Genomic DNA, 14,546 nt, shown 5'->3' on the forward strand with positions numbered 1-14,546 from the left:
AGATACTAAAGATAAGTAGGAAGCTATAAATGTCTTCTATATCAAGTTAAGTCACAAAATTATTCAAAGCTACAGATAACTTTTATTTTAAAATAGTTGTTTCATTTCATTATACTGAGTTCTAGGACAAACATCATTGGATAAATATACTGTAAACATTTACATTTCTTCACAATAATGGGAATCACAAGGCTAAATCCCTTTGTATGGCTCTAAATATTTATCCCCATATGCTAGTAAATACACTCAAGGACAAGAGCAATCATTCTCAGTGTTCACAATTAGTAAGAGCTGATTAATCTAGAAAAATAGGTATTTCCTATGTACAACAAGATAGTGCAGAAAGAAAATAAACTGAATATACCATCAAGCTTTCCCCCATACACATATATATAGAGATATATATAGTTATATGATAATAATATATTAAAGTATATATAGATATATAGTTATATGACAATGTATTAAAAATATATTTAATACATTATATATATCACAAGTGTTGAGGACCTCAAAGAAGTTCTAACTCTTGCTATTTGTAAAGGACATTGTGAAATGGGAAGTCAGGATAAAGTAAAGTCCTTAAAATTCAGAGTAAAGAGACTTTAGTCACCCTCAGAAAGTAACTGTCACTCCATGAAATGTCCTGGCAAAAGAGAAAGATTTTTCCTTCTCCTTTTAATCAGAGAGCTGATTAACACTGAAATTTAAAAATCTCTGATTATAATACTTAATAATTACAGCTTTGTTGTTATTGTTGTTATTCCCAGTATACTCAAGCTGTTCTTTTAATAAGCTTCTTCAATACTAAGCCACTATTTTGTGTTTTCCCCCCTAATCTGCTTAATCCAATTAAATTTTACTTCAATTCCTGTTTAGAGTAAACTTTACGGAGTACCATTTCATCTCAATCTTCCTGAATTTTCATAAATCAGTACTAGATCAAAGATAAACAGAAGTATTTGGAAGGAAAGAAAAAACACAGCATCTGAAGACTGTAGCCTAAAATATAAACTTACAACAGATAAAAGGAGACAAAGCTCTGATACAAAAATATATCCAAATAATAGGAAAGAGTGTATAAACTGAACGTCACGGAGACATGAATTTCAGTAAATGACAGAAAACAAATTAAGAGAGAATAAGAAAATTTGAATTAGAATATAATTAGGACATGTATCTTAGTCATATCTGGCTTACAGTTTCATCAGATATTTACAAAGAAGGGTTTGAGCATTTTACACATAAAATCTCCTAACATTAAAGCTAAATAAGTATTTGTAGTTGCTATTATGTGCATGTGCATGAATGTGTCTACATATATTTCTGAATATATGTTACAAAGTATATACAGTATATATACAGTATAAGCAAACCCTTAAAAAATAAATACACATAATACAGATATCCTTGAAATCTTCTGAATTATTTTCCAGTATAAGCAAGAAGAATTTTTGAATCTGATGGACTCTGTGGCCATTTTCAAATAAGATATTGAGGCCAGGGCTGGCAGGCCAAATAAGTAGCACTTCTTAAAGACTATCATTGCCCAAGACACTTTTGTTAGTTTGATATCATGTTTTTTATTACACATTTTTATGATATAGCTTGAACTTATTATATTACAGAATCATTTGGCAAAACATTGGTTCTCCATTTGCTGGTATAGTTGCATAATCCAAAAGCTGAACATGATGCTTTTTTCTTAGCTGGTCTGAAAATCACTCATAAGTTAATAAAAAAACTTTATCTCACAAACATTAAAGGTATCTGTTTTATATGCTTTTCTTGCACTGGTCCTTTAAGGGCTTAGACTACATTTTTAAAATCTTTTTATACCCAGCACTGGGCATAATATAAGAAACCTATTAGGTCCCTAAAAAATGTTTGCTGAAGACTTAATTGAGAACCAAGTTGTTGGTTAACTTTTCTCCATACATCATTTTAAAATCAATACTATATTGATTTGAAATTGAATAAAATAAAATCATACACAATGCAGATATTACCATAGTAAATGATTAGTTTTTCCTTGGTTTTTTTCTATCATTATTATAATAAAGATACCAATTGCTATTGAGTATCTATTCTCTGGCAAGGCTTACTTTGCTTGCTGACCTACAGTGGACAGAATCTTGGATCTGTACTCAAAGAGCTCACAAGTCTTGTGAGAGCAATTCTAGCACAATATTTTACATTCTGAGATGGAGCTAAGGACAGAGGCACAAAGGAAGTGCTCAAATTCATCTCTGTAAAGGAGAGTTAAGGTCAATTTTCAAAAGAAAATAATATCTTAAATAACATGTCTTACTATGTCTAACCTCAGGGTCTAAAACGGTCAAAAATTAAGAAATATTTAATGACTACTTAATCTAAAATGATACTTTGACAATGTAATATAATTTCACTATTATTCCCTGTAGTGTCCTTCTTGACTAAAAGACAAACAAAAAAAAGCATCTTTTCCTATACTTGAACAAACCAGGGATTGTTCAGACTTAAAACAGCATCATCTGTTCTTCAACTATTGATGTCCTTTTTTTAAAGTATAAAACATTTTGTCAAGTAGGATGGAATTTAAGGTTTTTTTTTAAAGGACTTCTTAAATGACTAGAATGAAATTAATCTGAATGGGCTATCATATAAAAATTGCCTTTCAGAAAGTTAAGAAAAATGTAAATAGGATGGTATTTTGTTAATCTCATATTAAGGAAATAAATTTAGGTAAAATTGAGAAATAACCCTGCCCTCTAGTGGTGCTTGATAATGGTTAAAAATATACTGAAAACACCATCATGTTGCTACAGCAAATCTTACATTTACACAAATTTGAGTAGAAACATTAAAACCTTCTATTTTACACAAAAACATTTACATGTTTAAACTAATGATTTGGGATGTTGATGGAACATTTCAGTCCCTTTGGAATTTAGTAAAACAAATTGCCGTACATGAATAGTGTCACCATGTCTCTGCTTGTGAATGGTATTACCACAATTGAATTAGATTCTCTGATGCAATCTTCTTCCCATTTGAATTTTGATTAAAAATTCACTAAGAAAAAATTTACAAAGTTTCACAGTTTGTTTTTCAGCCCCTTAACCAATTTACCTTGCCATCCAGTTCTCCACACTGCTCCAAGAAGCCTTCTTCACACTGTGCCTCAGCTTGAGAACTGGTAAACCCCTGGCTCTCTTTACTGCACAGTGCTCTGAAGATCTGTTAAAAGAATGTAAATTATGAATTTAGTATTTTCTTTTTTATCATTGCAATCTCTATATACTTGATTACACATTAGATGCCATCTAAAGTGCATTTCTCCCATGGGCTTTTGCTACAAGAAAAGCAATATTTTTTTTCGGGTGAACATAGCATAATTGTACAAACAAATTACGTTATAAAAGAAAAGACACATATACTGAAATATAAAGACAGAAACTCTGAAATCTAAAGTATCTGCTCTTTTTAAATTAGCACATATTTTACCTTTGACTGTCATAAAAACATCAGAGCTAGTCTCTAGTTGTGGAATCAAATTAAGAACTATTTGTTATTTTAGAATAACAAAATCAATCACTCCATTTCCAATGAAATAAATGTTCAAAGAGATCTATTGATTTAGCCAAGGTTGTACAGTTGATTTGTTGCCTGGTTCACTAAAAGCATTACATATATACATATAAAGTTCGTCGCTTAGTTGTTTCCTATTCTTTGCAATCCCAAGGACTGTAACTCACCAGGTTCCACTGTCTATGGAATTCTCCAGGCAAGAATACTGGAGTGGGTTGCCATTTCCTTCTCCAGGGGATCTTCCTGACCCAGGGATTGAACCTGGGTCTCTATACACATAATCTTTTGGTTGAATGCTACTTTCAAATTGCCACCATACCTACAAGTATGACTTTCTATGGTTCAGAATTGTGTCATATCCACATTTTCATCCCAAGAATCTCTGACTATGTTGCTTCACAGAGCAAATGATAAGGAAGATGGAAGGATTATTTTGGAGTAGGTCCAATGTAATCACCAAGTGACTATTAGAGAAAAGCAGGCGGATCAGAACCAGAGAAGAAAGGATGACAAATGACAAGTGCAGGGGAAAGAGAGAGAGAGAGATGTGGAAAATATTGTGCCTTGAAGATAGGGTCAAGAGCCGAGGGATGTAGGAAGTCCCTCAAAACTTAAAAAAAAAAAAAGAAGAAATCTCACCTCAAGCATTCAGAATGAACATGGTCTTGCCAACCCATTTTAGACTTCTGACCTGAAGAGTTTAAGATAAATTTGTGTTGTTTTATGCCAGTAAAATTCGCCGTAATTTGTTATAGCAGTAATAGAAAACTAATACAACCCTAGATTACAAATTCCATGACATCTGGAATTATTCCTTCTCTTTTACTTATTCCATTGATCATCAAAGTATGGTGTCTGAATTCAGCCTCAGCATCATCTGTGAGCGTGTATGTGTGTTAGTAGCTCAGTCCTGTCCGACTCTTTGCAACCTCATGGCCTGTAGTCTGCCAGGCTTCTGGGGACTTACTAAATGGTAACCAAACCATTCCAATCTAGAAAAAATTAATCATAGACACCAATACAGGCACTCAGAAATCTGTGTTTTGCGAAGCCTGCTAAGTGACGAATGCTAAGTTTGTGAACCACTGACTTATAAAAAGTATTTCCTTTACAGAGTAGAGGGAAGAACGCAGAGTTGGGAGGTAAATATATATATTTGGATGCATAGAATTACTGAATTTTATATCTAACAATCTGTACCTTGGCTGTCATTTCTCACTATGGTTAATTGATTAATACAAGTATTCCAAAAGACTTAAATGAAGAAATAGGAAACATAAAAATTCCCCTCTCCACCATGCACTTTTCCATTAAGAAGAGGAAATGGGATAAGGAAAGAAGTTAAATCTAGAGCAGCTGGTGGAATAGTGTATATACTTCCTGATCTACCAAAATAAGACTGGGAGATAGGTGAGAGTGGACAATTTTTTTCATTAATAGTATGTGTATTTAATGTGTCAAATTAATAAATTAAGTTCTAAAAAATAACACTAACAGTTATATTTTTGGTTCTTTTTAAATATATAGGTATATGTGAAAGTACTCTCTATGAAATACTCAACCACACAGAAACAAACAGAGAAAACTAAAAATAACTCATCCCAGTCATCACTTTCCCAGAATCCGCATTCTGGCTGTAATCATCCTTAATGCTTTTACAGTTTTAAGTGCATGTTTAGGATTATGAATTTATATCAAAGCTCACTCTTAACACCCACTAATCCTCCCACCTAGAGGAATGCACTCATGTTTGAAGATTTATTATCTCTATACAGGTAATATAGCTATTATGCATGAAGAAAATAATTTTATAAGGAAATAGAATGTTTGTGTGTATGTTTAAATGTATAAAATAAAATATATTCATGCAATACAATATATGTATATTATGTAGGGCTTCCCAGGTGGCACTAGTGGTAAAGACCCTGCCTGACCATGCTGGCAGGCCTGGCAGGCTACATACAGTCCATGGGGTCGCATGGACAACACTGAAGCAACTTAGCCTGCAAGCATGCATATGTTATATATATATTTCTTTGTCATAAGGCTCTTTCTATTTTGCAATATTTAGGTAGATCTTATTTGTTTTATTGACTACATATTTATCTAAATATTGGGCATCCTAAAATGTTTTATTAATGATTACTGCACATTTTTACTCATGATTGATGCACATTGAAATGTTCCAAGTTTTCAGAACTGTTGTACACACAGACATATAAACAGATATACATATACATTTCCCCCGTGGTTCAGATGGTAAAGAATCCACCTGCACTGCAAGAGATTCAGGTTCGATTTCTGGGTCGGAAAGATCCCCTGGATAAGGGAAAGGCAACCCACTCCAGTAGTCTTGCCTGGAGAATTCCATGGACAGAGAAGCCTGGTGGGTTACAGCCCATGGGGTTGCAAAGAGTCAGCCACAACTGAGCAACTAACACCTTCACTTTTTATACCCTAGTGCAATTACATATTTCTATAGAACAGACTTATGTACAAAGTGTTTGGGAGTCAAAATATACTCTTATGTAATATTTGGCTGAATATCACTAAATTGACTCTCAAAAAGACTTTATAAGTTTATACTGACACAAAAGAGATAATGAAAATGAAAGACAATGACTTATGTTTAAATTTAGGCTTAGATAGTGAATCTTAACAAAACTGAAATGTATAAATTTTTTTTCTATTTTTAAATCACACTTCAATGATTACTTCTGTAATGTGTATTTTTAAAATTTTCCAGATTTTATAAAATCATACTTTGGTAGACTTTAGAGTAGGAATGATATCTCTTAAGATAATATCTTTCTCCCTGAAATCCCCCAACTATCCTAGTACCAGTACCACTTTGCCAATGGACTGTAATGTGTCAGTGAATGTTGTTATTATTATTGTGTCTGCTCATTGCATACTTTCTAAACTAATTCAAAACAGGTGCATCTACACAATCACATAAACAATATAATTCCTCTACACACCTCTGACCAATGCATAATAAAGTACAAAATGCACCTTCAAAACCCAGAGGACTTACAGGAAATGTAATGTTGGATTAGGTGAACTGCTAAGTGCTTAATCTTAATTGTCGTTACAATTTAATTTTCATATGAATGTTAAACTAAGGATCTAAATGGATGGTGAACAACAACATTAAGAGTATTTTTAATATTTAGACAACAAAGATTTTTCTGTACATTATTTTGAATGTTATTTTGGAGAAATCATGGCAATTCCTCAAATAAATTAACTAATTCATTTATGTCAATATCTGCAGAAGGGAAGAATCTTGTCTTATAAGTTGTTTGCATATTCAATACATGATTGCAAAATGAAATCCAATCAAAGAAATGTATTACCAAATTCTAAACTTTATTTGAATTAAAATAGGAAAAAGGTATATTTTAAGATGGGAAGAAATTTGTAACTATTTTTTTTATTTAATCATTTAACATTTCCCATTATAGACATTTTCCATGACAGCAGGAACCTTATTATTCTTGTTTAGTGATGTTTTATCAATGCCTAGCACATAATATGTGTTTAATAAACACCTTGAATAAGTGGAGGGTTGTATGCTCCAACAGTAACAAAGTAAATGGTCTCACCATTTTCTTAACTTGTATTAACTATTACTATTAATGCCAGTTAATTTAGCAGATGGGAGATTAATCTAATTATAGTTTTAAATGAGTACTGGCAAAGTTGAACAACTTTCCATATGTTTATATATAAACATATTTCTCATGTCAAATTGTTCATATGTTTTGTCTTTATTTACTAAGGCTGTATTTTATTTAATTTTATTTTTAATTAGGTTGATTCTTGTCTGTATTAAACAAATTAGCCACCTATTGTTCTGAGCAGTCTGCTGTCAGGTATCTCTCTCACTGAAAGTGTTTTTAGTAATAACAAAATTAATACTTTTTACCCAGGACAGATGTTTAACAAGTCTGAGTTTAGGAAGAGAAGTACATGAAGGTTAGGCAGATAGCAAGCTTCTTTTCTCCCATGCATTCCTAAACAGGACAAATAATTTACTCTTTTATATCCTGTGAATTAGTTTTAAGGGCCAAAACAAAAATATATAAAGCTGCAATGTAAAACCTATTCTGCAAAGGTGAAAGTTTCTACTAGAATATTTTGATCTATAAGTAAATTGAAAGCATTATTTTTTGTCAGAAAAAAACACCTTGAGAAAGATGAAATCAAAATGAGTGGAAAATGCAATTTTAATTACTTGGATTCTGCTAGATATAATAAGAGCTTCACTTGGGAAAGTCAGCCAATATTTTACAGAATGTAGAAATACAATGAAATTTACACTGCCATAGATATGATTTAAAACTGCTGACAGCCTTAATATGAAACCAAAGCAGATGCTATTTGGAAAATGGGCTATTTCGGGAAGATCTTTCTGGCACAATTAGGAGCCATTATTTCGTATTCCTTCAGGTTTGATTTCATTAGTAAAGTGAAATTCACATTGTGTTAACACATTCAGAAAGGTGGGGAACTGCTTATGAGAGTAAGAAGTAAACACAATCCATCTGGGCATAGCCATATTTTCTAAATAATTTCATGCATAGTAGTATGTGCTAAGTTGCTTCAGTTTTATCCAACTCTTTGTGACCCTATGGACTGTAGCTGCCAGGCTCCTCTGTTCATGGGATTCTCCAGGCAAGAATACAGGAGTGGGTTGCCATGCCCTTCTCCAGGCGATCTTCCTGTTCCAAGAACTGAACACGTGTCTCTTATGTCTCCTGCTTTGGCGGGCAGGTTCTTTACCACTAGCACCACCTGGGAAGCCCTATCCATAGTAGTAGTCCCTAAGAAATCCTAACTGTATTTATCTTAACTGCATCTTCAAAAACTGTTTGGAAAGAATTTAGTCTAAATAGATCCAATTTTATGAATCCCTCTATTTTTTATCCTTAGGGAAGAAAAGTAGACATTTCAATAAACATTTCCAAATAGAAGAGGGAGGGCAAACCCCATAAAAGTTAGTATCTTCCATTTTTCAGTAGTTTGCACATGTGTGTTTAAAATCTAGTGAGGATCTGGTGAGCAGTGTGACACATTAATGTACTGATAAATGATGCTTAGGGCATCAAAATGCCTCCTAAAGGGAAGTTCTGGAGAAGGAAATGGCAACCCACTCCAGTATTCTTGTCTGGAAAATCGCAGGGACAGAGGAGCCTGGCAGGCTATAGTCCATGAGGTCTCAAAGAGTCAGACACGACCTCGTGACTATGGAGCAAATGGCAATTTAGCACCATTTTGTAGAAGGAAAAGCAAGGAAAGGAAGAAGATATATTATATTGGCAGTGTGGGAGTGAGGGAGGAAGGGGCAAATAAAAATAAGCTGGAATTTTAAGACTGACACACGTGTAAAACAATGTGCTCTGGACTAGTCGGTGTGTTGCCGTTCAATCACTGACTAAGCTCTATTTTTCTGACTTCTGAGTGGCCAGGGCCAATCTTCATTACTCACTGTATTCCATTCATTTATTCAAGAATTATTACATATCAGTCAGTAATTGTGGGCCTTTATTTTGTCAAGTAGTACAGGAAGAAAAGACTAGATACATATTCATATTCAGATGTTTTAATTCTTTGACCCAAAGCAATTTACCTAATCCTTCAAATATTTTTACTCATGTGTGAAATAAAGAAAATTGTATCTTCCTTATAGGAGTGGTCAAAAGATGTAATGAAATAATGCACGTTAAACATTTAGCACAATACCAGGCATATGGTAATAAAAAAGTAAATAGTAGATTTTAGATGATGATGATTATGTTATGTGCTTAGGAATTGAAAATAAATAACTTACTGAACTTTCTCTCAATCTGTAATTCATCTATGCATTCCGTTAACACTGTCTATTGAAAACAGGAGGTTTAAATTATTGATTAAAACTAATTTATCAGTTTCCTTTTCATGGATCATGCTTTCAGTGTTATATCATTATTTAAGTATTAAGTATTACTCAGTGTTAAGTATTATTTGCCTAAGCCAAAATCACAAATATTTTCTCCAATATTTTTTTTCCTAAAAGCTCTGAAATTTTAGGTATTATATTAGATCTCTGATTCATTCTCAGTTAATTATTTTGTATGGTACAAAGTTTTTATTGAAGCTTATTTTTAAGCATATGAATATCCAATTATTCTACTTATATGTTGAAAATAATTTTTACCACTTGATTGCCTTTGCACCTTTGTTGAAAATTAGTCATTCATATGTAGGGCAATTTATGTACTCTCTATGCTATGTCTCATTATTCAATGTGTCTATCTTATGCCAATAATGCTGTCTTGGTTAAGGAAATTTAAAACAAATCTTGAAATCAGGTAACATTAGTTTTCCACCTTACTAGTTTGGGTTATTCTTGCTTATTTTCATTTACATACACATTTTAGAATCAATTTTCATCAATTTCCAAAACTAGACTTTTTTTTTTAGAGTAGTTTTAGGTTCACAGTAAAATTCTCTCTATATTCTCTGCCTCTGTACATTGACAGGCTCTCCCATTCCATCATGCTCCACCAGAGAAATAAATAGTCACCATAGATGAATTTCAACTGGTATATTGTTATCACCCAGAGTCCACATATAGTTTACATCAGGATTAATTCTTGGTGTTATACATTCTATGTGTTTTGACAAGTGCATAATGATAGGTATACACCATTGTAGTATCACACAGAATGGTTTTACTGCCTTGAAGTCCTCTGTGCTTTATCTATTTCCCCTTCTTTCCCCATAACCTTAATCCCTGGCAACCACTGATCATTTTCTGGTTGCTCTGTTTTTGCCTTGCCTATAATAGAATATAGTTGGAATTATACAATATATAGTCTTTTTAGATTAACTTCTTTCATTAAAAATATGCTTTTAAGTTTTCTCTATTTCTTTTTATGGTTTGTCAGTTCAGTTCTTTTTAGTGCTGGATAATACACCATTTTCTTGTTGGAATATTTAACCATTCACATATGGAACGACACCATAGTTGCTTTCAAGTTTGGCAGTTAGAAATAGAATTTCTACAAGCATCTGTGTGTAAGTTTTTGTATGGACATAACTTTTCAAATCATTTGAGTAAATATAGGGTAAGAGTATATTTAGTTTTGCAAGAAACCACCATAATGTTTTCCCAAGTACCTGTAAGTTTGCATTCCCACTAGCAACAAATCAGAGTTCCTGTTGCTACACAAACTTGCTAACACTTGGTATCGTCAGTGTTCTGCATTTTGGCATTTCTAATAGGTGTAAGATTGTATCTCATTCTTGTAATTTGCATTTCCATGATGATACTATAGATGATGTGGGACAACTTTTTATATGCTTATTTGCCATCTGTAGGTGGCAGTAGTTGTAAAGAATCCACCTGCCAATGCAGGAGATGTGAGTTCCATCTCTGGGTTGGGAAGATCCCCTGGAGAAGGAAATGGCCCTACTCCAGTATTCTTGCCTGGGACAAGAGGAGCTTGATAGGCTGCAATTCATGAGGTCACAAAAAGCTGGACACGACTGAGGCAAGGTATCTGTTAAGAACTTTGGCTTAATTATTCATCAGGTTGTTTGTTTTCTCATTGTTGAGTTTTAAGCGTTTTTTGTACATTTTAGTCAACAGTGCTTTATCAGATATGTTTTTTGCCAATATTTTCTTCTAGTCCGTGGCTTGTCTTCTAAATCCCTTGTTAAGTGTCTTTCACATAGAATAAGGTTTTAATTTTAATGAAGTTCAGGTTATCATTGTTTTCTTTCATGCCTCTGGTGTTGTATCTAAAAAGTCATCACAAAACCTATTTCTTCTGATATCGTCTAGGAGTTTTATAGTTTTGCATTTTACATTTATGTCTAAGATCTATCTTGAGTAAATTTTTAAAACTATAAGGTCTGTGTCTAGATTTATATATATATATATATATTTTTTTTTTTTTGCTGTTGAATGTCCAGTTGTTTGAGCATCACTTGTTGAAAATACTCTTTATTCCATCGTATTGCCTTGTTCCTTTGTCAAAGATCAGTTGATGGTATTTAGATGGGTCAATTTCTTGGCTGTTTATTATGATTCCTTGATGTATTTCTCTATTTGTTCACCAATACCATACTGTCTTTATTCCTACAGGTTTATAGTAAATCTTGAAGTTTCTGCTGAGACTTTTACTGAGATTGAATTGTATCTATCAATTAATTTGGAAAGAACTGATATCTTGAGAATATTGGGTTTTTAGACATATAATCTAGCTATAGTCCCATTTATTCAGATCTTTAAAAAATTTCACTCACTGATATTTCATAGTTTTCAGTGTACAGGTTGTGCACAACTTATTGGAGGTACAAATATGAAATATGTTGAGGTTAAGTCTGATAAAAAATATGCAATACCTATACACTGAAAATGGCAAAACACTGAGAAAATTTAAAGAAGACATGAGTAAATGGGGGCATTTTTACATGTCCTGGTTTAGAAAACTCAATAAGCATATTTTTATACTATTGGAAATTATTTTTATTTTTATCTCTAATCATTCATTGCAAGTATAGAGATATACAGTACATTTCTGTATGTTTCTCTTATATTTTTATTATTTCTAGGAGCTTCTTGTAGTTTTCATCAAACTTTGTATCTAGCAAATAATGAAAAATTTCTGAAATAAACAGCTCTATCAATGGATTTATTGACTAATAAAGGAACACATTATTTTGGAATTAGTAAAAACTTGTCATGATTAGCGAAAGCATTGAGATCACTAGTTTTGACAGGGACAAGATGGCTTTACTATTTACAACACGACATGCAAAACTTCCTTGGTGGTCCAGTGGTTAAGAATCTGCCTGCTAATGCAGGGAACACAGGTTCGATCCCTAGTCCAGGAAAATCCCACCTGCTGTGGGGCAACCAAGCCTGTGTACCACAACTACTGAAGCCTGTGTGCCCTAAAGCCTGTACTCTACAATAAGAGAAGCCACTTCAATGAGAAGCCTGTGTACCACAACTAGAGAGTAGCCACAGGCAAAAATAAATAATAAATAAATATTTCTTTTAAAATTATATGCTAATAAGTCCAGAGATTCTACATAAATGCATATTACTAAAAAATAAATAAGAGTGATATCTTAGAAAATAGATGTATACAAAAACCTCTCAAGGGGACTCTTTACAGTGGCAATTTTCCAACCACTATAATATTGGCTTTGAAAAGATGATTTCTCTAGGAAGGAATGGCATGTCTGTTGGTGTTCAACTTGATAGTTTTTTTTAAATCTTTTAGTAATCAGTAATTATTAAATTAATTATGTTAACTGTCTAAAGTTGCTCAAAAACAACTATCATTAAAATTAATACTAGTACTTCAGAGAGTGGCATAGTTTAGAAGGAGCTATCACATATATAATCACTTCTTACTATCACAAAATTAAAGTTGTTAAATGAATTATTAGTTGTTAAAGGGATTCCTTTATACAGAGGAGAAAATTTTGTTTACATCATTTTGTCTAATATTTATAATATATACAATATTTTTAATATTGTATAATATTATATATCATATGAGCCATAGCCAGTACCAAGATCCAGGTATGTTAAGAAAATACTTTTTGATCATGATGCCAATGATAATTTCCTTAAAACAAGTAAGAAACAAATCAAAAATGAATATGAACCATATTTTTCACTAAAGCACACCTTCCAAATAACACACATTTTAATAAACTAATGTTTTTATTTGGTAACACCCAAACAGCCCAAATGTAGACCTCAAAGGGAAATGTTTATTTTACTGGCAAAGAATTTATAAAAGCGCAGTTTGTTCCAGTATTTTATGTGAAGTAAATAGCTATGTCTAGCTAAGATGGCCCACAATTCCAAAATAGAAACAGAATTGTTTTCATGGGATATCTGCCATGGGCACCCTTCTTGACTGTTTGTTTTTTGTTTTTTGTACTACACTACTCCAAGTGTTTTCAGTTAAGCATTATTGGCAAAATGTGTTGTTTTAATTTCTCCCTCCTTTGGATACTATAAAATGCAGGAACCTGAAGCCTCGGCTTCCTCTGTCTATAAGTAAATCCTCATCAAGTCAACTTGGCTTCCCTGATGGCTCAGATGGTAAGGAATCTGCCTGAAATGCAGGAGACCTGGGCTTGAACCCTGGTTTGGGAAGATCCACTAGAGAAGGGAATGGCTACTCACTCTAGTGTTCTTGTCTGGAGAATTGCAATGGTCAGAGGATCCTGGTGGGCTACAGTCCATGGGGTCGCAAAGAATTGGACATGACTGAGCGACTAACACTTTCACCTTTATTTTGGTTATTATAATATGTAGGAATTGACATTTATCTGAAGCATTGGCCCTATTCTACCAGGAAATTGTTATCAAGTCACCTTATCAGTGGATTCAGACTCAATACCCAGTCTTCTGATCATGAGTTTAGTATCTGCTGTGACTCTGTGAATGAAGTAACTGCTGGTCTTCCATGTGCCCACTGTAGGCACTACTGACCTATTTTCATATTGGTCTGATTTATACTGCTGAGCTTCTGCCTCAGTGCCACACTCAGGTCTTCTAATAGACTTTTAACCTGACAGGTGATGAGCGGAAGCACCTTTTATATTTCTTGGTACAAGGGAAAGAGTATCTCCTATGCACTTCTTGTGATGAGAGCAGGTAATGAGTAAAGATGTCACATTCTCAGAATGAGTTTGAGAAGTTATGATTCAAGCTATGTGGCATTCTGCTAAATCTAGAAAACAATTCCAAAATATGGAAAATGAACAGGAAAGACACAAATATGGCATACGTAAAACAGGCTGTAAGACTTTCTGAGCTAAAGTTCTGTTGCCCATTTTCACATATCCCCTTAATGTGGGAGTGTGCATTCCTGTAGTGAAAGCCACTCAGTTGTGTCCAACTCTTTGCAACCCCATGGACTATACAGTCCAAGGAATTCCTCAAGCCAGAATAC

This window comes from Dama dama, chromosome 20 (genome assembly GCF_033118175.1).
Source record: "Dama dama isolate Ldn47 chromosome 20, ASM3311817v1, whole genome shotgun sequence".
Taxonomy (NCBI): domain Eukaryota; kingdom Metazoa; phylum Chordata; class Mammalia; order Artiodactyla; family Cervidae; genus Dama; species Dama dama.